At 39.7% G+C, this 27,742-nt stretch overlaps 1 long non-coding RNA gene across 1 annotated transcript in view; it reads right to left on the bottom strand.

The window, feature by feature from the left end:
• The window catches only part of LOC124985507 (uncharacterized), a 90,799-nt gene extending 64,616 nt beyond the window's left edge, over positions 1-26,183 (bottom strand). Inside the window, exons 1-2 of the long non-coding RNA XR_007108872.1 lie at positions 26,091-26,183; positions 3,844-3,990 (exon numbers count right to left, since the gene is read on the bottom strand). This is a non-coding gene — a long non-coding RNA (uncharacterized LOC124985507). The remainder of the gene's footprint in view (positions 1-3,843; positions 3,991-26,090) is intronic.
• Between the last annotated feature and the right edge of the window lie 1,559 nt (positions 26,184-27,742).

Genomic DNA, 27,742 nt, shown 5'->3' with positions numbered 1-27,742 from the left:
AAACCCCTCTTCTCCCGTGACAGCCTATCCTTCCAGCTTCCTACTTTTTCATTCCCCTTAGCCTACTCACTCAACTTTTTAAGAGCTCCAATCCCTGACTGTCAGTTTTTTTCTCACTTTGGTCTTTCTGTTTTAACATCTCCAGCTTGTTCACAGGAGGGGTCCAATCCAATCGGTAGGAAGTTTGTGCATCTTCCAAGTGACAGTTCACACCCACGTTAGAAGAAAGATAAAGGTGAAACCTAGCGCTATCTTACCATTGTTCTTAACTCACTCTGCTCTTTACACTTACTGTACCTGCCTTACAAAACCCCAACCCTGAATTGTAGAGCTGTTTCCTGTCTCCTCTCTAGCACTTACATTGCCAAATACTACAGAGGAAAATCAAACGAGTTTAATTTGATTTCACCACAGACTCCTGCTGCCCATGTTTCTGTTCAATTTCCTCTCCCATTTTCCTCAATTTCAAACATTTCACTTCCTTCTTCAAACTCTGTGTTATTGCCCTCTTCAGGTTTCAGCAAATGACTTGGCCTCCTGCTTCACTGGGAAAATCCAAGGCATCAGGATTTGCTTTCCTCACCACATTTGAGGAAGCAAACTTGTCCATTCTATCCCTGCTTCCTCAAGGACATTTTAAAAATAATTTGCTCCCTCTGTCTCCTGTCTTACTAACTTTTAAAATATCTTGATTTTATCCTATCTGTGGAGAGTGGTTCATATCTAGCAGAATGAGATTTGGTTGAGCCATGGGATACAGAGGCCTGCCTCCCAGGAACTGGCAGCCATGATAGACTGTTCCAGATAGCCTGGGCAGTATGTGACCCTGTGTGGGAGTGGCTTACCATCTAATGATATGCTAATTCCCTAAGCAAATGGCTTCCCTAACTCCACCCCATCCTGTTCCTCACAGAAGAAGCCCCTCCTGGTCTTGGCCCACTCTACCTGTGTGACTATAAAATAAAGGAGAAGTGGGCTACTCCATCTTGTTAGAGGCCATATCTGGTACGGCCTGATCTGTCACACCACCTCTCATCTGAAAAGAGTATTGACTCTTGTGTGTTTATTGATTAGATAAGTTTATGAGTAATTAATTGATTTATAACCAGCATTATCCTCCAGCAGTTAACCCTTCCCTCATCTATGTTGGACATGACTGAAACCCTGCACCTATCCCAAATGAGAGTTGTCTTTTTCATTCATTAAAAAAAAAAAAATAAGGAGAGAAAAAAAAAAAAATCCCTCAACCCCACATATGCTTCCAATAACCATCCTCTTTCCTCTCCTCCATGGTCAGTTCTACAGAGATCTATACTGGATCTCTTCATTTCCTCATCACATATCCACAACACCCTCCACTCTTACCTGACATCAGCCCTACCACTTCCAACCAGGGTTAGCAAACATTTTCTTAAAGGTCTTCTTAGGGTTTTCTAACCATACAGCTTCTGCTACAACTACTGTGCTTCTTTGTAGTGTGACGATAGTTGTAGACAAGATATAAATATTGACTATATTCCAGTAAATTTATAGGTCACTGAAATTTCAATTTAGTATAATTTTCATAGATGGTGAACTAGCTATTTATTTTTGTGGACTTTTTCTTCCCAACTATCTAAAAATTCACACACATTACATTTCTTTTTCTGGTTTATTGACCATACAAAAACAAAATGGCAGGCCAGATTTGGCCCATGCATGGTAGTTTTCTAACCCAAGCACTAAAACTGTTCTTCCCAGCACGGCCAATGATCTCCACATTACATACTAATTAATAGGTGTTTCTACTACTCCTATTTCACTTGATTCTTCTCCATAACTATCCTCTAGGCCACTCCTTCTTGAAAATGTTCTCTTCCTCATATTTTATGACCACACCCTTCCCTATGCTTCCTTTTCCTCTGGTCTGAACATTTTTTTTTCTTCCCTTTTCCTCTTAAGGTACCTCTCCTCCTGCTGCCCTTTAATGTCAGTGTCCACAGTCTCCTTTCTCTCTCATTATACTCTCTCTCATTGGATGACTTCATCCCCACCCAGGGCATGATGCATATACTGATATCTCCCATCTTTGATCCTTGATATCTATTCTGTGCTCTAGACATAAATCTAATTGATAGTTGTCTCCAGATGTGATAAAAGCATTCAAATGGAACTTTTCCTAGACTAAAGCTAGCACATTTCCATAAAGACTTTTTCATGGATGAACAAACTATTCCTCCATTTTTCCATTCAGTCTCTCCCTCTCTCTCTCTTACACAGACACAGACTCTCTCTCTCTCTCTCTCTCTCTCTCTCTCTCTCTCTCTCTCTCTCTCGCACACACACACACACACACACACACACACACACACTCACCAGGACTGCTGAGTTTACTTACTCTACTCTCCTCTACACCCCAATAGGCTAAACTCTACTTACTACAACATCCAGATTTCCTTCTCTGCCAAGCTGTGCAGCCAACCTACTGGTCCCTGCAGAGAAGCTACAGAAGAGTGGTGGAGAGGGTGGAATGTATGCTGGGTGAATCAGAGGTCAGCAGCAAGCAGAGACCTCAGCCTGTGTGGAGCCCGCCATGCAGCTAGATGGTCCTGAGGTGCTTTGAGCCAAAGTATGACCACCTGTCACCCTTCCATGGCCTGGTATGGATTCCTTCTACAGAAACCCACTCCAAGCAGTGCTTCAGAAACCTAGATGCATAGACCATCCCAGACCTCAACCTCCTGCTTTCTGACCTACAATGAGAAAATGGAATGTGGCAGACCTGAATAGAAGTCAGGACTTGAGAGCTAACCAATGGCATCAGTCCATTTCCAAACCCTAATTAGCATAAGTTTGGACCAATAGCAGTGATCCAAGAGCTCTATAAACCCACAGACTAGCACACTTCTGCTATTGGGTCCCCTCTGGCACTATAAAAGAATTCTGATCCTGTTTCTTTTTTTCTTTTTTTTTTTTAAATTGTTCTTTTCAACTATGTATAACAGTAGAATATATTTTGACATATTTATACAAATATGGAGTATATCTTATTCTGACTGGAATCCCAGTCTTGTGGTTATACATGATGTGGAGATTCATTATGGAACATTCTTATGTATGCATAGGAAAGTTGTATCGGTTTCATTCCACTGTCCTTCCTATTCCTACTCCCCTCCCTTTCCTTCATTCTCCTTTATCTAACCCATTAAACTTCTATTTTTTCACTCCCCCGCCCCCTGCTGCTTGTTGTGCATTAGCATCCACATCAGAGAGAATATTCAAACTTTGGTTTTTTTGAGATTGGTCATGTAGTTGTAAAGTCCTCCTTTTTTATACACTACATTATTTTTTATCCATTCATCTGTTGAATGACACCTAGGTTTGTTCCATAGCTCAGCTATTGTGAATTGAGTTGTTATGAACATTGATGAGGCTGTGTCACTGTAGTATGTTGATTTTAACTCTTTTAGATATATATATATATACACACACACACACCAAGGAGTGGTACAACCAAGTCAAGTGCTGGTTCCATTTCTATTTTTTCTAGGAATCACCAAACTGCTATCCAGAATGGTTGCACCAATTTGCAGTCCCACCAACAATGTATGAGTGTACATTCTCCATATTCTCTCCAACATTTATTGTCACTTGTATTCTTGATTGTTGCCATTCCAACTGAAGATGAAATCTCGGGGTAGTTTTAATTTGCATTTCTCTACTTGCTAGAGATAATGAATATCTTTTCCTATATTTGTTGACCATTCTTATTTCTTCTTCTGTGAAGTGCCTGTTCAGTTCCTTTGCACATTTATTAATTGGGCTACTGGTTTTTTGGTGTTAAGTTTCGACTCTCGTACTCACCCATTCTGGTCTCTGGATTTCATTCTTTGAATTCTCAAGACAAGAACCAGAAAGAAGAAATCAATGAGGAGCTGCTGGGGTCTGCTGCAACAATGGAGGGCATAGCCCACTCTTCAGAACTGTATAACACTTCTTGGCTGCAGAGGCCTGCCAGCAGAAACAGTGAATCAAGTTTCATTCCAAAACTCCTGTTTCACTAGCATAGTAACTGCTCCCTATTATTTTGCATCCTTGAGTGCTTTACCATCCTCTTTGATTTCCTTCACCCTGTCCACATGCCTAGAGATGATTCTTTTGATAAACTCTCTGCAGTTAACTCCTTGGAAAGTACCACCTGTTTCCTACCAACATTCTAACTGAAATACAAACTAAATTCATATTCCTGGGTCCAGCCCATTCCAATCCATTCCAGGCTACCCCATTAGACTAATAGAGCTTAGTCACCAATCTGACTGTGGTTCTTTAGTGACCTAGAGTAGCTTTCAAGTTAAAGTCTGTATCCCTTAGTTCAGCTCACAAAGCCCTCTACATATATGGGTCTAATCTTAGCTTCCATGTTACTCATTTTATTTTTTTCATAAACAACACTATTTGCTGTTCCTCAAACAAACCAGCTATTCATATCCTCTTCCTTTGCTTTCTGTTTTCTCTTCGTGGAATTCTTTACTTTCTCTCTTCAGCTAGCCAAGTCTTGTTCAAAATTCAGTTCAAATTCCCTTTTTAGAGTTTCTAGTCTCATTTAGATACCCAACCAATGTGTGTGTGTGTGTGTGTGTGTGTGTGTGTATGCACATACAAGCAAGCATGTACCTATCATATTTTTATCGACTTTAATAGTAATTATGGGTTAATGTTTGCCTCCTCCCTAGAATGAAACATCTGTGGACAGGGAGCATGTCAATTCTAGTTGTAAAGCAGAGAGAATGACCGAGCTATCCCTTGCCTCCTCTTAGTGGAGACAAAATGACAAAGGGTTCTCTTTTCTTTTTCTCACTCTTCTTTAGGGTCACTATTAGAAATGCTCCTAAATATCTCAAAACTCTAATCGAGGGCCTCCCACCTCAATATTGTTTTCCATATGGTAAAATGATCTTGGCCATTCTTTGCAGGCCAGTGTCTAAGGAACAGTAATAGAAAGACACCTCTGGAGGTCACATTTTTGGCTGTCACACCGCCTTCTCTTGCAGTGGGAAGTGGCAAGGCACGTGACTGAGAATGGGAGAAAGAAGATATTTGCAACAGAATTCAACAGCCTAGATATGCACTAGACATGTATTTCTCAGTTCCTGGCTCTGGGAATCTGAGAGGGTATTTGTGTGATATTTGCTCAACTTGGAAAGACTAGAAAGTCAAACTCTTGGGAGACAGTAGCATGAGGTTCCTTAAAAGGACACTTCATTCACTCTGGTCAATATTCTTTTCCTTCTCTGGGCTCCCAAATATAAGAGAGAGACAGAGGCACTTAGAAATCGACATTCACTATTAATATATTATTATCATATTCTTAATAATGAATTCAGTTGTCCAAATGTTCCGCTTTTTATAACAAGATTTTTATAACATCCTACATCAGATGCATCTTCCTCAGGTACACAGGACGAGGGCAGGGTGGTGCGGAATTCCAGCCATCACCCTATAAATTTCACTTACATAAAGCCCCTTAAGTTCTCAACTTATGTACATGACTTTGGTTGTTAAATCGCCATGGTAATAAGCATGACATAAGTAACTCATAGAGTTCAAGAGAGAAAAAAGTCTAACAATGCAAATGAATAATTAGGAAGTAAGTACTATGTGCACTAACTACATTTTAATTGCTTGCAATAAATAGATTTGTAGATTTGCTCTTGCTTGAATCTGTGGGTGCTTGTCCTCTTTGCCTAGAGACCATAAGGACAAAATAAGTAATAGAAAGGAAAATGGATTTATTGATTCAAATTCAGTTTTAAAAATAAGGAAGATGGCCTGAAGAGTTACAGGGGAAATAAGAACATCGCCTTCAACAAAAACAAGCTAAATTTAAAACAATGATTAAGAAAAAAAAATTTTTTTAAAGAAAAAAATCTCCCAACAGGTTAGGGTTAAAAATAAAACTAGTGACTGAAGTGGAGATAAACATGCATAAGAAATGGTTAACAATGTTTTGCCAGTTCAGTCATGACAGTATTAATGTAGAAAAAGTCTTTTCTTTCAATATTTTGGCCATAGCCCTGATAAAGAACCAACAGGGGCTTTCACACAGCACCTTAAAAGCCTGTCTTATCCTTGGGGCTTCTGCAGCCAATGAAAGTTTGTCACGATGATGTAATGCTCCTGAGTTGTGTTTCAGCACCGAGTATGTGGTCACCGGGTATCATGCCTGAGAGCTAGGTAAGTTTCTGGATCATATCTTTCTTTCCAGTCTGTTCCCCTGCTTAACCTAATTTCAGCAGAGAAGTCATTTGTTTCTAGTCTATTTTACAATCTCTGAACAGTGTTTTTTAAACGTGGGCTGGGTTATTATAGAATTGTAAAGACAGCTGGTAAACAAAATGATGGGATCTTAGAGTCAATTTTCCTCTGTTATTAGTAGGAAGGCTTTTACTCCTCAGCAATTTATCATCACTTCAGAGGAAAAGAGCAGCAAACAGGGCTATGTTTTATTTGCTAAGAAAGCTCTAGTCATTTAGCAAACAACTTTGGTTAGAAAGGTATTTTCAGGGAGATGGAAAAGATTTATTTTTAAAGGTTGACAGTGAATTTGACCGATATCATTAAGTGAGTTCCACTGAACTGTAAGCAGTGGAATAAAGTTTTAGTGTTTATTATAAATAGATAACGTATAGGTCCTGCCCTCACAGAGTTCAAACCTGGAGAGAGAGACCACAAACGAATTATGATTTTCTGTTTTTAAGTTAAAAACAATCTATAAAGGAAAAACAAAAACTAAAGATTTTGTGACTCTCAATAGCCTACCAGTCGTATCATGTTAAATGGACAAAAGTTGAAGTATATAAGTCAGTTCCAATACATGGATGTGAAGATGCTTGAATATATAAGCAACTTTTTAAAAATTGTTAGTATTTTTTAAAAATACGAACCAGTTAACCAGTATAACCTACGGAAATGTAGCTCTTTGTTTTCCCTCCATGATGTCCTCTGCAGATGTGGAGATTTGAAAGAACCGTTATTGATATCAGTCAAGCTGTGTATATTGCAGGAACATGAAACACAGAAAGTAATTATCCAAACAATTCAAGATCTAGAAAACAACATTCTGAAAAGTGCAACTGGGGAAAAGAGAATGTGTGGGAGGAGGGACATTTTAGTGAGGTAAGCCCCACAGTTCTGATGGAACTTCAGACTGCCATTCACCTCTCAACTTACCTCTGACCCTATGGGCACAGACTCCGAGATGGGCATCTAAAATACAAGTGGGACCATAATCTGCTGTAATCCTTGTTGCAGGCACAAGATATTAAGTGTCATAGCATTTCTAACAAGAAAAACATTTTTTCTTGTTTTATAGACTTTAAAGTCTAACGGGTATGAATGAATGTGCTTTATAAAAAAATCTCAACTTTCTATCTCAAAAGTTACTCTACTTTCAGCTGAGTTTATCCAGAACACAGTTTCCACTGTGTTTTCATTCACTGTACATTACAGTGAAATTGGCTATTTCCTTCCCATGCTTCCTGAACAGTTAATAGAAATTATCCTCCTCTCTTTATTCCTAGGGTAAGCCATTTTTTTCTCAAATTGATAATTTTGATCCCAAATAGTTTACATTCTAAAATAAAGTAGTAACATTAGTCAGCATAAGGTAAATATGACTCAGTTTCCTCTTTGACCACAATCTTCACGGCATCACTTTGGTGTAATCGTTGGTAGTAACTCGGGGACTTAAAAGATAAATGTTCCATTGCCATCGCCTCCTGTGCTTTGCTTTCTGCATCATAAGTTCTGAACGTGGTGACAACATGGTTACAATAAGAGTCACAAAGTGCTGCTCTAGGATTGAGTGAGTGGGTGAGTGAATGGTACTCTGAGTGATTGAGACAAAAACTTCACCAGCACGGTGGCACACGCCTGTAATCCCAGCAGTCCGGGAGGCTGAGGCAGGAGGGGTCACAAGTTGGAGGCCAGACTCAGTAACTTAGTGAGACCCTGCCTTAAAATAAAAAGTAAGGGCTGGGGATGTGGCTCAGTGGGTAAGCAGCCTTGGGTTCAATTCCCAGTACAGGAAGGAAGGAAGGAAGGAAGAAAGGAAGGAAGGAAGATTGAAAGAAAGAAACCTCTCCACCAAAGGATAATAGTATGGATAAGGATGAAAACCATAAAAAGAATATGGGATGACCTGGCTTTCTGATACAGAATTTATTGGTCTTTGGGACCTTGGTCTACACGGAAGCCCAAGTGCTTATCACAGAGATGCTGTGCAGCTCACTATCGTTCATCAGGCCTGGAATCCCAGTATTCACAATGCCCAGTCAGAAGTAGAAAGGGGATCAGAGTGGAGTAAAGCTCAACTCATTAGTCTGTCAAACTGGTCTTAAGAGAGAACTAGAGGAATCTCCTTGTATTTCCATTTAATCTAGGAAATCTCTTTGATCCTCACTCTGAGATGCAATTGTGCAGGAAAACTAGGGAATTTTGTAAACAGTATTTTTTAAGGAAAATACTGCTTAAGGAACAATCTTTGGACATGATCTGAGCACTGACAGGGACAAATAATACCTCCTGTGATTTCTCCTGAGGACAGAGTGGGCCTCAGAAAAGACAATCCAAAATAGATCTCTTTGTATTCATTAGATCAGAATGTCACAGACCAATTCCTTGATTCCTGAAATCAGAAGTATATATGCATCTGAGAGATGACCTAGGGGATTTGTAAGCTGACAAAATCTGGGAACCTAGAAATAAGTTATTTGTCAGGGAAAATCTCTTGTTGTACTCTACCGAATGTCATAAATAAAAGTCTTCCATTTTAAGAATAATTTTTCTGAATACTGTCTTTTAAAATATTTTTTAGAATTATAGTCTTTTTAAGTATTATTTATGTACTTCACTTTCTATTTCACTAAAAAAGCATTATTTTTTTCATTAAGTAACAGCACCTTCCATGAATAGAAGTGGTTTGTGCTCATTTAGTTCTTTATCCATTTATACAATGGAGAAGTAAACATGCTAGGGCCACCATTAGAAGCAAAGAATGAGAAGCTAGCTGCCGGGGTGCACACCTGTAATCCCAGCATCTCGGGAGGCTGAGGAAGGAGGATCTCAAGTTCAAAGCCAGCCTCAGTAATTTAGTGAGGACCTAAGCAACTCAGCAAAATCCTGTCTCAAAATAAAATATAAAAAAGAGCTGGGGATGTGGCTCAGTGGTTAAGAACCTTTGGGTTCAACCCCCAAACCCCCCCCCAAAAAAAGGAAAGAATGATAGGCAAAGAAAACTGTAGTTAGCCATGTCCCCACAGTTTGAATAATGGGGATAGTTTACTCCCCAAATGCATAGACATGTGGCTGTGGGAGCATGCGAGAAGGAAGGATGGGAGTTTATTCACTATGTTGAATTTTAATGCCAAGTGATGCTCAATGGGGGCACCTGCCTGTCATGTGCCAAACACCAGATGAGATGCTAAGGAAACACAGAAGGGGAAGCCGCCATTTCTACCTTCACAGAGCTTTCCATTTTCCTTGAATTGCTAAAGCTTAAAGAATAAAATAGGTATGGGTGAAGCCTAGAAAAACCAAACTGTGATAAAAGGGAACATGATCACACATCCATTTGCCAACGATAGGCCCACTCCATGCCTCCTGCCCTGGGATGATTACCAAGAGCTCTTCTGTTCATTTTCAAAAGTGTCCAGGCTTGGCTCTTACAAATAGGGAGCCATGAAAAGGTTCAAATGGAGTTAAAGAGGAGGACCATTAACCCAGGCAAGAAAATGATGAGGCTGGTACCCAAGGCAGCATATGGCAGTTGAGAAAACAGTGCCCTGTTCTTTCAGCAACAGCAGCTCCACCTCCTGTGGGACAGTTTCTCCTCTCACTTTGCCAGGTATCTCTGTGTATAGCAAACACCAAGCCCAGAGGCAGGTATGTGACCAATGAATCTATGGACACTCTCTTCTGGAACTTAACCACTGAGAACAGTGGTGAAAACAGAGTAGATACGGGGGAGCTTGGAGTCATTCACTCTAGTAATGATGACTGACAGTGCCAGTCACTGGCACTGTGGAGACCCCATAACAGCATGAGCCCTGTCACCTCTGATGCAGCTTCTCCAGCCCCCTCTTTTCTTCAGTGAATTTCCTCACAGACTTCCAATGAATACTCTTTTAGTTTAAACTTGCCAGATTTCAGTTTCTGCTGCTCATAACCACAGAACCCACACCGACCCCTTCGTCAGAGCTCTATATTTCTGTATGGAGGGGAAGAACGGAAAAGTGAGGTGACACACCATCCAGCACTCTTTTTCACTCTGTAGCTTAACTATTGCTTCGGTAAGCCAACTCCAGACCATAATCTCCCTCTATCAATCACTTTAACGTAGTTCTTAAAACGCTGTTTCTACTGCACTTCTTATTTTCCAATCATCACATACAAATACACAGAAACAGATTTGCTTGATAATTGCTTGAAAAGGACTTGCTAAGATAATTGTTGATATAGAATTTGGAGCTCCCGTTTCTGTGACTGATGGTCCAATAGCCTAGGATTTCTGGGTTTTTTTGTGCTTCTTCTGATGTTCCAGTACTACACAGGGACTGCAAAAACAAAAGGCTAAGATTTAATTTAAAACCAACCAAACCCAAATATACTTCACAAATAGACCTTTCCTTGGAGGTTGTGTGTCAGTGAAAGTAATACGTGTGGGTGATCAAGAAGTCAGTCTTTAATTTGGCATTGTTCTCCTTTAAGCCATTCGAGGTCAGAGAGATGCCTCTGCAGTTGTAGCACGGCTAGCGGGAGCAGGGTGGTCATCTCACACTGGCTGCAAACTCCTGCTCCAGGTAGGGGGAACAGACAGAAATTGGGGAGGGCAGGATTACACCCTGCAATTGGTTGGATTTTGATGCAGCGTTCACTCTCACATCCTGAAATATGGGATACAGGAGTCTCCACACATGCTCCCTGCTGCAGTTCTTGAAAGGCAGGAACAAATTTAAACTGGGTTTTGTGAAAACAAATGACATCATTCCTGCATACTCTAAAAAGCTGCAGCCCCAATGGAACATTTTCCTGTTTTTCTCCTTTGCTCTTTATGTGTCTGACTGCAGGGCTTCAGGTTTTTATGCTGCACGTTTAACTGGCTAAATCTTGCAGGGAATAACCTTTCATCACTTGCCTGTAAAAATAATAAAACCCGAGAAGAAAATAAGAGGCATGTAAAAGTTCATTTAAAATCACATTTAATCTCCATGTGGCTGTTATCTAAAGACATGACAGCACATGGGAAGAATTCTAGTGATCCGAAGGAAACAAGAACAATATGCTGCATTGGGGACCATCATCATGGAAATTATGGCCTTGACTTATCTGGGGTGGCCTTTTTAGTACAGTGTTCAGGGCTGGTGACTAGTAGGACTAGGATTTCCATTTAGTGTTGTTGTTGTTTTCCTGAGTTCACATTGTTAACTGCAAAAGTAATCAGGGGTCTGGTATATTTAAGACAGTCAGCTAAGGGGTATACTGAAATACTGTTCTAGATATGCTCTTCCTCATTGCTGAATTCTACCAACAACAACAAAAAAAGTTAGATGTTAGCTGGTCCGATAGAACAGGACTTGAGAAACTAGTCCCTTAGAAATGTAGTAGTGAATCTTCAACCCACCAAACATGATGGAAGTTCTCTTATCAAGATATCATTTGCTAAATCACTGTTTTAAGCCAGAGGAAGTTGGAGGAAGCTCCCCATCTATCCATGTCCATCTATAAGAGCAACTGCATGGACAAGTTCAATGAGAAGCCATCAAGGCTCAGTACTTACCTGATTTCCTCCCAGGAACCCAGGCCTAACTGTTGATAAGCCAATGTCCAGAGCTAATTCTAGAAACTATTTTTCTTTATTGAGTTTGATTATTAACATCTTTTCAATTCAATTTTCCTCAATGTTATTATCAGATGCCAAACAGACAATGAATCTCAAACCACAAAGATGCATTTTATATTACAAACTCTGAGATGACTTCTAGACCAAGGTATGGGCATAATTCCTTTTACTTCTCAAACTTGCAGTGATTTATATAAGAAGCAGAGGCAAAGTGACAGTGGCCTTTCTCTGAAATGAAACTCGTCCAGCGAGAGTCCTAAAATGAAATGAAGAAACAAATCCAAAGGTCCATCCCCACACCCACTCCCTATGAATGTAAGATTTATCTTTGTTCTTGATTTTCACTTCTGTATAGTCCCTTTGACTATAGCAAAGGGCTTTAGCAATCGTATTTGACAATCTGCTCTTATTTCTACCATGATGAATTAAATGATGATTACTATGTAAAACCCAAAGAAAGTCAGATATCAAGAGCACTCTAGGTGGGCCCGGCATGGTGGTGCACACCTGTAATGTCAGCAGTTCAGGAGGCTGAGGCAGGAGGATCGCAAGTTCAGGATCACAAGTTCGAAGCCAGTCTCAGAAACTTAGCAAGGCCCTAAGAAACTTAGCAAGACCCTGTCTCCAAAAAAAAGGCACTTTAAAGTGGATTTACTAGTTAAGAAAGGCAATAGACTATCTGAATAAACATTTATTATAAAAGTCAATAGCATTTTTTTCTTTTCCCTCCTTTTCAAAAATTATCCCTAAAATACATTTTTTAAAATTTTCTGCATAATTTTCTTCCTTCATTTACCTGAAATAATTTCTATTGATAAAGATACCAGTTAGTGCTTCACACATGATTAAAGATGGTTTCATTTTTCTAGTCATCTTTTTCTATTAGGGATACTTTTTACATGTAGGGAGTCTGCTTTATACTTCCCAGACCAGGCAAAGGAGAAGTGAGAACTTATTTGTACTTCTCCACTTCTTTCTGAGCTTCTAGTCTACTCACTTGCAAAGCCTGGGTAGATCTCGTTCCCTTCCTCTCAGAATTTTCCAATGGCTTTCCACCTCTTTCAGAGAATGTTCAACTCCCCTCATACAGACCTAGATTTCCATTTGTACTGTGTTCCTCCACCCTGTATAGGCTTATCTTCTCCTTTCCTTCTCAATCACCCACTTCCAGGGATACTAACTTCCCTGTATGTAGCAGTTCCATCATACATCAGTCCCAGGACATTTGCATAAACTGATTCTCATGCGTGGAACAGTATTCCTCTAGATGGTCGCATGTGAGGTCCTAGTGAGGCCTTCCCAACAACATTATGTAAAATAGCAGCCTCCACTGTCAGTCAGTAGTTCTTGTTACTTCCAGTATCCTTGGATCCCCGGTGGCCATTATTTTCTCCAGAGCACATATAAATCTTGGACATCTCATGTATCTGTTGATTTGTTTATAGTCTGCCACTACCACTGGAAATCAAGCTCCATTAGAGTATGAGCTTGGCTTTGTTCCCTATGCCATCTTCAGTGTCTATAGTAATGCCTTGCACAATGAAGGAACTTAACAAATATTCATTGAATAAATGAATGAACTGCCAAATGTTAAATACTAACATAATTTTATATTTCTAAGACCTCTTTATTTACAGAAAAGTCATATTTTATTTTTGTTTTAGTCAGTTTTTTCACTGCTGTAACTAAAAAACCTGATGAGAACAACATAGAGGACACAACAACAACAACTTTGGGGCTCACAGTTTCAAAGGTCTCAGTCCATGGATAGCCAGTTCCATTGCTCGGGGCCTGAGGTGAGGCAGAACATCATGGTGGAAGGATGTGAAGGAGAAAAGCAGTTCAGGACATGGTAAAAGGAAGCAGAGAGAAAGAGAACTCTGCTGATCAGGGACAAAATATAAACCCCAATAGCACACCCCAGTGACCTATCTCCTCCAGCCACATCCTACCTGCCTACAATTACCACCCAGTTAATCCTTATGAGGGAATTAATGCACTTGTTAGATTAAGGCTTTCTGAATCCAATCATCTCACCTCTAAACCTTCCAATGTCTAACACATGAGCATTTGGTGGACACTTCATATCTAAACCACAACAACTTTGTTTCCTAATCTTAAAGCAGTAAAGTTGTAATTAGAAATATTTAATGTTAAAGAATAAATTTAGAATTTGTTTCATTTCTAAAAGTATAAGCTGGGTGAGGTGGCATACACCTGTAACCCTAGCAGCTCAGGAGGTTGAGACAGGAGGATCGCCAATTCAAGGCCAACTTAGTAAGGCTTTAAGGAACTTGCAAGATCTGTCTCAAAGTAAAAAGCAAAAAGAGCTCGTAATGTAGCTCAGTGGTAAAGCGCCCCAGGGTTCAATCCCCGGTACCAAAATTGTCTAAATTAAAAATAAAGAATACAATGATATGAATAACACTCTTCAAATAAAATCCTCTTTCATTATTATTCTTCATTATTTCGTATGCTGCCCTCCTCTTATTTCCTTGCCCCTAAAAATAAGTCATGCTCACTGGTCTTTCTAGTAAACTCTCATCCAGTAATTTTCTTGATCAGTTTCAACCTGTGTTTCCTTTGACTCTGGCACCAAAAGCTCCCTTCTACCTTCTCTTCATTTTTTTATTATTGTTATTAGCACATAATAACTGTATGTGTTTGTGGGTTACAGGGTGATGTTTTAACTCATGTCTACATTGTGTAATGACCAAATCAGTGTAGTCAGCATCAGCATACCCATCACCTCAAACATTTACATTTCTTTGTGGTTAGACTTTCAAATTATTTTCTTCTAGCTATTTTGGAATATGTAATATACTACTGTTAAACAGTCACCCCGCTGTGCAATAAGAACACCAGAAACCATTCCTCCAATCTAACTGTAACTTTGTGCACACTGAACAATCTGTCCCTATTCACCCCCACCTCTTCTACCCTCCCCAGCCTCTGGCAACCACTCTTCTATTCTCTACTTTTGTGGATCAACTTCTTTAGATTCCACACATGAGGGAGATCGTGTGGTATTTGTTTTACGTGCCTAGCTTATTGCACTTAGCATATTATCCTCCAGATTTCATTCTTTTTACTATCAAATAGTATTTCACATATATGTATGATATTTTGTGTGTGTGCATTTAACCATGGTGTACACGGGTTGATTCCCTGTCTTGGCTACTGTGAATAGTGCTTCAATAAACATGGCAGTATAGACATCTTTCCAACATACTGATCTCGCTTCCCTTGAGTATATACCCAGGATTGATGGATAAGATCGTTCTGTTTTCATCTTTTTAAGGAAGCTGCACACTGTTTTCCAGTATGGCCAGACCTCATACATTCCAAATTCCTGTTCATGTGTCTGAAGTCCTTGAAACTAGGCAGTGTTTATTCTCAACTGCTCTGTCTAGTTTCTGTCTGTCATAGTCCCATCCTTACTCACTACACTGTCTTTCTTTCCCTGTTGGATATTCTGCTTCAACTCTAATCTTTGGACAGACACATAGAGTGAGAGCTTTCATGAAACTGAATTCTTGAGAAGCCCTCAGAGCACAGAAGTCCCTGATTTCTATTAGTCACGTAAAAGATGTGCTTCAAAATAAGCTGGTGCTTGCCTTGCAAGCACAAGGCCCTGGGTTCGATCCCCAGCACCACACACACACAAAAAAAAGAATATGTATTCTTGCTGGGCACGGTGGCACACACACACCTGTAATCCCAGCTCGGGAGGCTGAGACAGGAGGATTGCAAGTTCAAAGCTAGCCGTCTCAGCAACGACAAGGCACTAAGCAACTCAGTGAGACCCTGTCTCTACATAAAATACAAAACAGTACTGGGGATATGGCTCAGTGGTCAAGTGCCCCTGAGTTCAATCCCCAGTACCAAAAGAAAAAATTGAAAATAAAAAAATCAAGCTGGCAATCCCCTTCCTAAAGAGTGCTAGGTTGAGAAGCCAAAATACATTAAAAACAGAGCCAAAGTTTACCTATTTTCCCTGTGTTTCTGCATTTTTTTTTTTTTTTTGCTTTTTTTATTCTTAAGCATACAACTCTTTTATAAAGCTCTAACTTTCAAAGAATTCAGGACATTATACTTCTCTGTCTTCTGTAACTTCACAAACTACAGCTTGCTGATAAAGTCTTGCCATTTTTGCCTCTCTTCTTTTTCCCTACTACCAACTCCCACATGGGTCTGAAATCTGCATATAAACACTGCCACCCAATAGATCTTTGCCACAATGAGAGAAATGTCCTATGTCTGCACTGTTCAATACAGAAACCATTAACTGTATGTGGTTACTGAGCAACTGAAGCATATATATTAATAGCTGCAGAAGTAAATTAAAAGGTATTTTTAACGAAAAAAAAAAATTTCCCCGACTAAACATGGAAAGAGTGGATGACACCTGATTTTATAATCTTCATCTGTATGCATGTGGAAATGCATGTCCTTTTCTTTTCTTGGTCATATGATTTATTATTCCAAATGCAAAACTATATTAACAGCTAACATTCAGCGGTTCGCAGTGGGAGGGTCTGTCAGTAACGTGATAGAACCAGGATTTCACGTTAACCTGGGTTCAGAATCTTCATTGGCTCAGCTACTACTACAGTAGCACATATTTAATTTCATTCCTCTTGCCTTTACTGTAGACATATTTATAAGCCATGATTTCCAGATGGTAAGATCCAGAAGAGGAAGAAACAGTGACAGGGATTTTAATAATCTGAATTCTAAAGTACCACGATGTCTTATTGCATAAAATGTAAATTCTTCCATTTTCAGTGTTTATTATCACCTGTGATAATGTGGCATTGCTTGATAATTAACATTGATCTTTACTATGGAGAAACATAAAATTTCAAGCTTATCCAAATGAATTCATTCAACTTAAAAATGTGTTTAAGGTACTATATAAAATTTTTTAATTCTTAAATTTTTTATCTTTAGAATTACATAAATTTCTCTATGTACAAATAGAGAAACAACATATATCCAATTTGTATACAATAATAAAAAAAAAGAATTACATAAATTTGGGCTGGGGATATAGCTCAGTTGGTAGAGTGCTTGCATTGCAAGTGCAAGGCCCTGGGTTCAATCCCCAGCACCGCAAAAAAAAAAAAGAATTACATAAATTTTTCTATATCATAGGTCATACCAAAGTTTTATTTATCTATGCCTCTTGGTATTTTTAGGTAGGATTCATTTTTTACTACTCTACATATCCAGTCTACACAAAGTTGCTAAAATGACACTACACCAGTGAGCAGAATGTCAGCCCCCAGCTAGACAAAATTTGTCAAAAGCCCAGAGGGCAAAATACAGTTGCCCACAGCTCCCTGGTGCCTACAGAGACACTTCAGTTCTGCATTTCCTATCCCGCAGATAACTAGTTTTGAGATAATCCCTTAACAAAACAAATTGAAAATACAGCAACTGTACTACTCAGAAGAATCATAATGCACAGTGACATACTAAAGATTCTGAGAAGTCCAGGGACAAAGAAATCTGTTGGCGTTTTAAACTCAGTGTTTCTTAGTGGACTCAGGCCTTGAAACACTATTTTCTCACATGATGCCCCTAAATAGCCCATGAAATTAGTGCCACAGGAAATACACTTTAAGAAATCCTGTCTAGGCATTGAGCTATTCCAAGGGATCAATTTCCTGTTCCCAGATATTCCGGCATATTCCATATCTCAACATGTTCAACAGATACAGAAATTCTGTAGGTCTGCTAGAATGTCAGGTCTGTCTAGGTTTGAGAGGTTTCCGGGAAGCCGATGAGATAAACAAGTGAATGAAGGATTTCCACCATGTGTTCAGAGCCCCCCTTGAGAACTTTTCTAACAGTTTACAGTTGGTTTACCAAGAGACTTCAAACATATTTGGGATCATGATTGCTCAGCGTGCTACAGATTTGCCATGAATTGACATTGCAATTAGCTATATGATTACTCCCTACCTCAGTAGGCTCTTACAGACAAGAGTCCCCTGCTGAAAATACCTAGGGAGTCTGTTTCAAATCACTCCCTGGACAGGATCACACACAGCAGTTTGCATCACTTGCCTTGGATTTAGCTTGATTTCTTTGAGACTAGAGAAATGAGCTCTCCTACACGATTGATCCAAGAAAAGTACCTAGGTAAGGTTCTCCCATGAAATTTCTACATGGTGAAAATGAAAAGCATCATTAAAAGTCAAAAAGGCATCATTAAAATAGCTTTACCTCAGGGGCAAGATGGCTTCATGGCTTCTTCAAAACAAATAATAATAAGTGAAAATGAAAGGATTTACGAGGTGTCCAGGTGTTAGAGTTTTACAGTTCTGAGTTATGTTTTATCTACCCAATCACTATTATCTCCAAACCGCCTAAATATGTGACTCCCACAGAGATTACCCTTATCTGTCCCATAAATTCTTCTCTAATAAAGATCTCTACCCATGCTTTTAATCTATATTTAAGAAGCAACTGATGCCAGGTTATGGCAGCAAATTGCATAAGACAGTACCATACAGAAGATAAATGCTGGAGTAAGAAAGATGTAGGTTTAAGTTCCTGCTGTAACAATTATAAATTTGTAATCATGCCATTTAACTCCTCTGAAGGCCAGTTTCTCCACCTACGAAATGGGTATTATGGCAACCACAACAAATGATAGTTGAGGGAATCAGATGAGATATTATATGCAAAGCATTTAAAACAAGTCCTGAAAAATATAATTAAAATATACTGGAAAATGAGGATTTGTACTCTTACGAGACTAGCAAGGTTAATAGGACTAGGAATGCTTTCAGAATTATTTTTCTCTGTATATAATTTCTAGTATATAATATTCAAGCATCCAGTTCTTTAAACTATGTACCATATTAATTCCATTCTTGAATTAGACAAACGTGGGGTGGTTTGCAAAAGATGGAGAAATAAGGGAAAGTCCATGCCACCGAGAGGTCACAATCAAGTCGAGGCCACAACCACAAATGCACAGCGGGATGACACATCCTAAGAGCTCATCAAGGCAAGGGTGTTCTGGAAGAGGTGTGATCACAGTGGTTTAAGAGGATGAGAAATGAGTGGCAAATTCTGCCCAGTACAAAGACTCAGGTTTCTCAGGGAAGACAGCAAATCCAGAGAGAGAGGCTGCGGGGCTAGAAGGTAGGGATCCTTCAGTAAAGGAATCAGAAATGAGATGTTCACCAGGGCTGGAGAGTACATACATGAGTGTGGTCTGTAGGATATGGAGGGAGGACCAGAGAAAGAGGTTCAAGAATGTCCATGTAAGAGGTTGGAAAAGCCAAAGTCGGTGATACTAGAAAGAAAGGGGAAAGGAGAGTGATGGAGTTATTAAATGTGCACTCTGGCTGGCAGAGTACGAGGTGATCTAGTTATGCTTTGTCATCTAAAATCATATGACAACACTATGAACAAGTAGCAATATCTCCACTTTACAGATGAGTAAAGTGTGCCTCTCAGGAGTTCAGCAATGTGTCCCAAGTTACATAAAAAGAAATTGAAGCAGTTTGGATTCCAGCCCAAGTTTGTCAAGCCACGCAGCCTATGCCAACCTCTATTTTAAGCAAGGGAAACCAGCAGGGGGTTTTAATCAAGGAAATGACCTCATCAAAAAAATGTTTTTGAAAGGAAAATAAAGTGACAATATAAGATGATGAACTGAAGGGAGGTAAGGCTGGGACCTGGGAGAAAACTTAAAGGTTACTGTAGCTTTGCAGGGAAGGATGAGGAGGGCCTCCCCTGAGGCAGCTCCTGGGGGAAGGAGGGAAACATTGCTTAGACTGGAAAGGCTTGGTTACCAGTTAGATGTGACTACAACCCAAATAAAACCTCTGAATCTAGATATGATAAAATGCCTAAGGGAGAAAACAATCTCATTCAAAATCTTTGTGTTAGTTTGGAACAGCAGAATCAAACAAGAGGCATTATGTCTTCCAAACCCATGCTTTTTTTTTTTTTTTATTGTAAACAAATGGGGTACAACTTGTTTCTCTGGTTGTACATGAATTAGAGGAATACCATTTGTGTAATCATATATTTACATAGGGTAATGGTGTTTAATTCATTCTGTTATTTTTTCCTTCCCCCCACCCCTCCCACCCCTCTTTTCCCTCTATACAGTCCCTCCTTCCTCCATTCTTGCATCCCTCCCACCCCCCATTATGTATCATCATCCACTTATCAGTGGGATCATTCGTCCTTTGGTTTTTTGAGATTGGCTTATCTCACTTAGCATGATATTCTCCAGTTTCATCCATTTGCCTGCAAATGCCATAATTTTATTTTTCTTTATGGCTGTCCACAGAGCAGCACCTGCTTCACCTAGGAATGTGTTAAAAATGTCAAATCCCACACTCCACTCTAGACACTCTGAAACAATCTGCACTTTAACAAGAGCCCTGGGATTGGTGGGTGCTTATATTCACTTCAAAATTTAAGAAGCACTCATCTAAGAGAACTAACATGACTGTCCTGGAAGAGGAAGGTGTGAGCAGATAGTCCACTATCTTTAAAAATGGACTCTATCCCCAATATTTCAACTATCAATCTATAAGATTTCAAAAGCATTCCAGTTAGCAAAGGTTTTATTTCACATTACTTTTACCATGTTAAGAAATTTCTAGAAGAAGCAGCTACAGGTGTTGACTTGACCAATCTGTGAAAGGCAGATGCCCTTTCAAATTCAGTATTTTATAAAAGACAGCTAAATCCAAGTTGTATCCAAATGATTAGGTAGCATTTGAACTGCTCATGTGGAATGTCAGCAGGGATAATGCTCACATAAGCTTTATGCCATCTTCTATTGTCCTTCAGTTACTGGGAAAATAGAAATCATCATGATTGTTTAAGAGAGGGACAAAGGACAAAGATCTTAAAATATTCTTTGAACTTTAAGTTGGTTCATTGAATACATAGAGGGGTATAGGTGTGTGCAATGTTAAAAATGTTTTAAATTCTTGAATTTACTACTACTTACTGGATTTACTATTCTTTCTAATTGTTATTGATTCCAAGTCTCTAGATTGTACCCAACAATTCAAGAGAATCAGAGCTACAATAAATCAGTTTGGGAGAACCTGTAGGAATAAAAGATGGTAGACCCCAGAAGGGCACACCAGCTAATAATCCTCCCCCATGACTTGCCCTGAAACCCCTTCCAGACTACCAGCCCAGCTTCCCCCACCTCAGCAAACCTGATGGCATCATTTGTGTAAAGAATATTGGTACTGCTGAGCATAGTGGCGCATGCCTGTAATTCCAAAGGCTTGGGAGGCTGAGGCAGGAGGATCGAAAGTTCAAAGCCAGCCTCAGTAAAAGTGAGATGCTAAGCAACTCAATGAGATCTTGTCTCTAAATAAAATATGAAATAGGGTTGGGGATGTGGCTCAGTGGTTGAGTGCCCCTGAGTTCAAAACCAATTACCCCTCCCCCGCCGGCAAAAAAAAACCAGAATATTGGTACTATGTATTTTCATCACCTTATAATTTGATCCTCTCCGTGTGATAGGCAAATTCAAACACTTCCTCTTGGCTCAATAAGAAAAGCTTGACTACCTTAAACGTCAGGAGTGCTCAGATCTCCTCTGACATTTTCCCCACATGTGTGGTGTCACTATCCTGAAAAACTTAGATCCCATCACTGTCTTCATCATCATTATTAACAATTTTTGAGAACCTGCTGTCTAAGAATTCTTCTAGATTCTGGTACCCAGAGGTGAACAAAGTCACCGCTCACTGGACCTGACATTCAAGTAAGTGAAACAGATAACAAACAAAAATATAACCATAAAGTAATGTCAAGTCGTGAGGAATGACAACAAAAACTCACAGTATGGAGTAATAAGAAAGAGAACATGAGGGACACTGTTTTAGACAGATGTTAAGTCAGAATTCTCCAGGTAGTTCATATTTGAGCCAAGAACAGAATACACTGTGATAAAGGTAAGTGAGAACAAAGAGTTCCAGGAAAAAGGAACTGCAAAGACAGAGTCCATCCAGCATAAGCACATTAGGTATGTCTGGGAAGCACTGAGAAGGTCAGTATGGCTGTAGTAAAGGACAGAAGAGACAGGAAATGGTCAGCCAGAGGCCAGATCCCAAAGGTCCTTAAAGGATCTCGAGGTCCTAATAAAGTTAAAACCACCAACCAACAACAAATCTTTCATTTACTGAGACAGATATTGCACTAATAACACATAAGCACATTAGTCTAATCCTGACAGTACTCCTTTACACGAGCATCATTATTATCATTCAAGAAAATAAGCTTAGAAAGATTAATTACCACAACCAATGACACAGGTAGTAAGTGCTGAAGCTGGGATTTGAACCCAGCTCTTCCTGACACCAGAGTACATTATACTCAACTCAGGAACTTTCTGTTACTATAGACAGATCTCTTGAATCAAAATGTACATGCGCTTTCTGGAGGAAATACTATAAAGTTCAAATACAGTAGCTATGGCTCTCAGACCTTCCAAATTTACCAGAATGGTAGAATTCTTTACTCTTTACCACAACTAAATTTTAATTTTGTTCTCATTGTTCATGCTCTTACCACAGCATGACCTTATTGGATGTTCAAAGTCCATAATAATTAAATATAAGCACGTATTTAAGCTATAAAATAATCAGATTCCTATACCATCTAGCTAACCAACCCTTCATCAGGCTCTGCAGCCCATAAGCATGACAACACAACTGAAAAGACTTCAATTTCAAAAGTAGTTGATGTTAGCTACTGGTTTTGAGTTGTGGATGTTCAAAATATTTAATACTTCACCTTTCTTCCTAATTGACATCATCCCTGCTGATTTGTGCTCCTGCTTTTCCAAGTGTATCTCAAAATCCAAGTATCGGATCAGGTATGTCTATCCCTTACCTACCCATCCTTCTTCATCTCCCCTCCTACACAATAACCCCTTCCAGTTTCCCTCTGCCCATTCAAATCTGACTGTTCCCTGAATGCCCTGCCCTTCTCACTCGAGCATAACTGTCCTGACTGTGTAATGGATTAACCTTCACTGTATATGTTCTGCTTCACCAACTGACTACAGACAGCTTGACTTTGTCTTTTATGTCTCTGAGGATCTGACTTTGCCCAGAGAGGCTGGCTGAAGGGACTCAGCATCATAGATCTGAAGTTTCTTGAGCACCAACATTTACTTCTGGCCTCCCACACTCATTTGAATCTCATGCTGACCACATTATTTCTTTGAATCCTTCAGTTAGTTGAATAATTCCCAACTGTTGCACAACTGATTTATCTAATAGTCACCTTTACTGCAAGGTAGTGTGGTCTTCAAACCTGTTTGCAGAAGTTACCCCAGCAAAGTCCCAAAATACAAGTGACCCAGGCACATATTTTAATGATTTAAAAATAAAACCCACTTAGGACAAAAATAAAACAGGCAGGTCTCCCTTCTTCCAACACCCTCTGCTGTATAAACTAGTACATTTTACATCCAGTTCTTTTTAAGAAAACTCTGCTCTATAGGACAATAAGTTGCTTTAGAATAAATGTAATGTTAGTTTTCAGTTAGACCAGTGGGACAATATTAAACAAAGCATACTCTATAAGCACTCCAATAAAAGTCCTGTTCAGGTCTTTTTTTTTTTTTTTTTTTTTTTTTATGCTGCTTTTGTTCTGTAAATAGACATAATATCAGAGATCATGTAAGTCAGATATCAATTAGAAAGGTTATTACATTTGGTTTCAGGACAACGTTTAAAATGCTCTGTGTTCTCTAATAGTTTGTTGAAGTGCAGAAACTGAAAAAATTCTAGACGTGTAAAGAAACTGCAGTGCCTAAAACTCTCCAGAAGTCCTCAGAATGACAAGGTTCTTAACCAATAAAATGTAAGAATCAAAGAACACATTGTCACTACTCAGCAAATAATAAGCAGCAGGTATAAGTATGACGTCATTGAAAAGCATTCTCATTGGCGGGTCCTCTGTGTGCGGTTACCGTTCTATTTGTGGAAGCAGCAGCCTTATTCAAATTAACCTTTTCACGCAGAGGGGAGGAGGGAGGTGGTGAGTAATGCGCTGCAGTCTTTCCCTGAAGGTGATGCGCTCTCAAATTCGCTTTACATTGCCTTTGAGCAGGCAAAATAAAAATAAATTCAGCTGTGGCAGTGTTTCACTGGGATAATAGCTGCTAGAATTAGATCAGGTCAGTGGAAAGGAATGGAAAAGAATCTGTGACGGAGTTAAAACAAATTTCCGAATTTTCTCGTCACTTTTATTCCTTCCCCTTTATTATTTCTCCACGTCGCATTCTTGCTCTCCACGGTGGCAGAGACTAAACTTGGGATCCCTCCAATGGGCCATCTAAGGGAGAAATTTCTTTGAATACTAATACCTCTAGCCTGAGCGGTCCGGGGGTCTAGCAGACAGGTCCGATTAACGGATGGCTTTCTGGCATTGTGGAAATACTCTGGAGTATGAGGCTGATGAGATAATTTAATCACATTTACTGTAGGCTGTGAGGAACTGTCATTCTGTGTCCTGTTACTGTTATATAAGATAGGGCCTCCAGCTACATCGGTGACACACAGGAGAGCCCAGTTCGTTTTTAACTCTTAATACTTTGCTCTAACTTATATGAAAGACAGCTCCAACACAGGGCAGTCCTTCAACCATGTACCTAGCTAGTCCTGTTCTTGGTTTTTAGAACTTTACACAACTTTGCCCAAATAAAATGCTTTAGGTCTTCAGTCTTATTATTATTATTATTATTATTATTATTATCATTATTATTATTTTACCTCTTCAAACTTCTGTTTCACTGTCCTTTTGCCATCCACAAAGATCTTTCAGGATACAGACCCAGAAATTTTTTGAATCCCACTTTGTGGTATATTTGTTTTAGTCTTTTCTTGTTTCCCATATTTACATTTTTTTCCCTTCCCTTTTCACTCCTTCCTTTCTACCCCAAAACTCTACTTGCCACTGTCAAATTTTTTTAAAAGTGTAACAGAAGTCTACAGAAAGTTGACTATAAATCTATTATCTCTACCTCAATATGAAAATAGGCAAAAATGGCTGTCTTTTAGGTTGCAAATTGCTACATGCAAAGAACTTGCTGTCTTTGGTTCAAACTTAGTACACCTTCTTGCACTATTGCAAGGACATGTCCTTAGAGACTTCTTGACCTCTGAAAGCTTTGTGCTCCCCTTACCAGTCCATTTAGAGTATCCATAACCACATCACCAAATGTTAATGACCATGCCACCAGAACAACAAATTGCCTTCCCATTGAATTATGATCTGTTGTGTCACTCTGTACTTGCTTGACTTCTTAACATTATAATTAATCCCTTTCAATGTATCTGGGTGTTGTAGCTGCTGTTGAGTTCTGAACAAAACTGTAAAGATTCAGAAACTAGTAGCTTGTATGAAGATGGTTTACAGCACTACGTTTCCATCACTGCTATTTCTTAAAGGGAATCAATAATGCAAGAGAAGGTTGAATGCAGAGAAGTGTTGGAACGCTTGTCGGCCAGCAAGGAGCAGGTGTTTACTGAGAAGACAGGGAAGACAGGGCAGACAGGCAGGAAGGAAGGGGTACAGGCTCCAAGTCACCACCCTGGGACTGGGGGCCTGGCCCTGCTTCTGCCCTTCCAGATTCTGCCAAGAATCACAGTGAACAGTTCAGCTCTTGCCTGAGTAGTTGCCAGAACCTCCAGTCTAGGTGTCCAGAGCTGGTTTTAGCAGTTCTCTGTATATGTTGCTGAAACCTACCAGCTTGAGGTTTCTTGACTTCCATTTCTTGACTCCTTTTTGCACCTTTCCATGCAAAACCCCAGCCCTTCCCTTGAAATCAGACTTTTTCCTGGTTCACCTCAACAAACCAACCCTGTGAGAAAAAAACTCCAAGGTTGGGATTTGACCTGGCACCAGGCATATGTCCCTTTCCTTTTGCCTGAATGCTGCATTGTTCCTGGGCTGAATGAAGTTTTGGAAAATGACTTTCAGATGTGAGACTCCCCCTCTGGGGCTATTTACCCTCTTGCAACTCTTCTCTTCTGTTTGGAATCCCCTAAAACTCATCATCTTGGTTTGACTCAGGATGAAAATGAAAAAGCTCACAAAATAGAATCATAGATGACATGGACTGATATAAATTAGAAATCCTTCAGTTTAAGACCACTACCAAATAATTTAATTATTGGCCTTCCACTATACTTACCTTTTTAGTTTTTCCGTTTGCTTCTTATGCGGTAACCCCTCACATCCATCGGGTTATTTTAGTCAGTGGCCACAAATTACTGTGACCTTCTTTATCTGAACTCTGATCAGAAAGCCGCCTAGTTCTCCGCGGGTTTTTTTTTTTTTTTTTTTTTTTTTTCCCCTCCCTCTTCCCCTCCCCTTCAAACCAGAAAAGTAGCTGCTGAAAGCAGAACAGTTACCATGGCAACCTCTTGGCAGCTTCCTCAGCGAGTAACAGTGTTGATTTCCCTGGCCTGGTGGGAGGGGGTGGAGCTCTAAGGAGGTAAAGGAAGGTTACTGTGCACTTAGTTAATATGCAAAACCACTTACGCAGTGCTGGATGAGCAATGAATAAGTGCAAACAAAGCCATGCTTGATCAGCTAACATGGACTTCGCACACAAGTTGATCTGTCCAAGGATGCAGATGTTGGCTCAGAAAGAAATTTTGCGATTGGACAATAAAGGACAGAAGAGGTCATACTACAAGAGGTTAAACATTATTTTGTAATGGTTGGTGAATATGGAAGAAATAAACCAAAGCAGGGGTATAATTGCCTTGCTCCTCTTTGTTTTGTTCAAAGAAAAACAGCAATCTAAATTACAAGGATGGTGTTTTCCCTGAAAATCTAACATACTGAAGTTCAAGTTTGCATCAATTAAACTCTATGTAAGATAAACCAATATGTTCAGATATAAGCAAGTATAGCATAATTTGGTTTGTGCTTGAACAAAACATACGGCTCAAGTAGCATCTTTCACCTCTGAGTTTTCAGACAAAGAAGCAGCTTGGTAACTTAGGACTGGGGTGGGGGCGTATACTGTTGGATGGATCTCTCTCTCTCTCTCTCTCTCTCTCTCTCCCTCTCCCCCTTCCCCATTTAGATAAATCCCTGTTTGTTTCCTGTGGCCTGGACAGGTTGGAAATCATTTCCCCCTGAGAGAGTACTAGGGAGACTCTAGCACACTGTGGTGCTGGCAGAGGTCACCTGCATGAGCAATGAGCAGACACCGTGAGCTGAGGAGGCAGCCGCCAGCCCCTCACCTCACGGCCTGCGGCTTTGCATGTTAAAGAAGAGGCAGGCTGATGGAAAGCCTGCAGTCTGGGCTGAGGTCTGCCCAGCAGGTGTCACTAGGGATTTAAAGCTTACCAGACCTTTGGGACCAGGGCTAGGAAACAGCCATGTAATGATTAATGAAGTTTCCTTTAAAAATATTTTTGAGAGGCTATATGTGAAATAATTCCAAGGAGTTCTCCTTCCAAGGGAAGTTAAAATGATAGCTATAGCTTGGTTTAAATGATTTCTGGATCATTCTCTTCATTTCTGAATCCCCATCCCAAAAACCAGACAGGGATATAAAACTCCCAAAGGCTTCCTGAATCCAAGAGTGGGGAAAATACATACACCAAGCCAAGGCAAGTGCAGAAAATTATCATGGTGAGGACTCCCACTTATGAAATCACCCATTTCCTAACAGCACAGATGACGACTTTGTAAGTCATTTCAAGATCAAATATGCAAAACCCCAGCAGTTCCTGTAGACGTGAAATCAATTCATGTTTTATGAATACTTAATACTTTTTAGCAAACCCATATGAAGACTGTTATCTCATTTATAAAAAATAAAATAAA

The sequence above is a fragment of the Sciurus carolinensis genome, chromosome 5 (assembly GCF_902686445.1).
Source record: "Sciurus carolinensis chromosome 5, mSciCar1.2, whole genome shotgun sequence".
Taxonomy (NCBI): Eukaryota; Metazoa; Chordata; class Mammalia; order Rodentia; family Sciuridae; genus Sciurus; species Sciurus carolinensis.
This window is presented reverse-complemented; position numbering and strand designations above follow the sequence as displayed.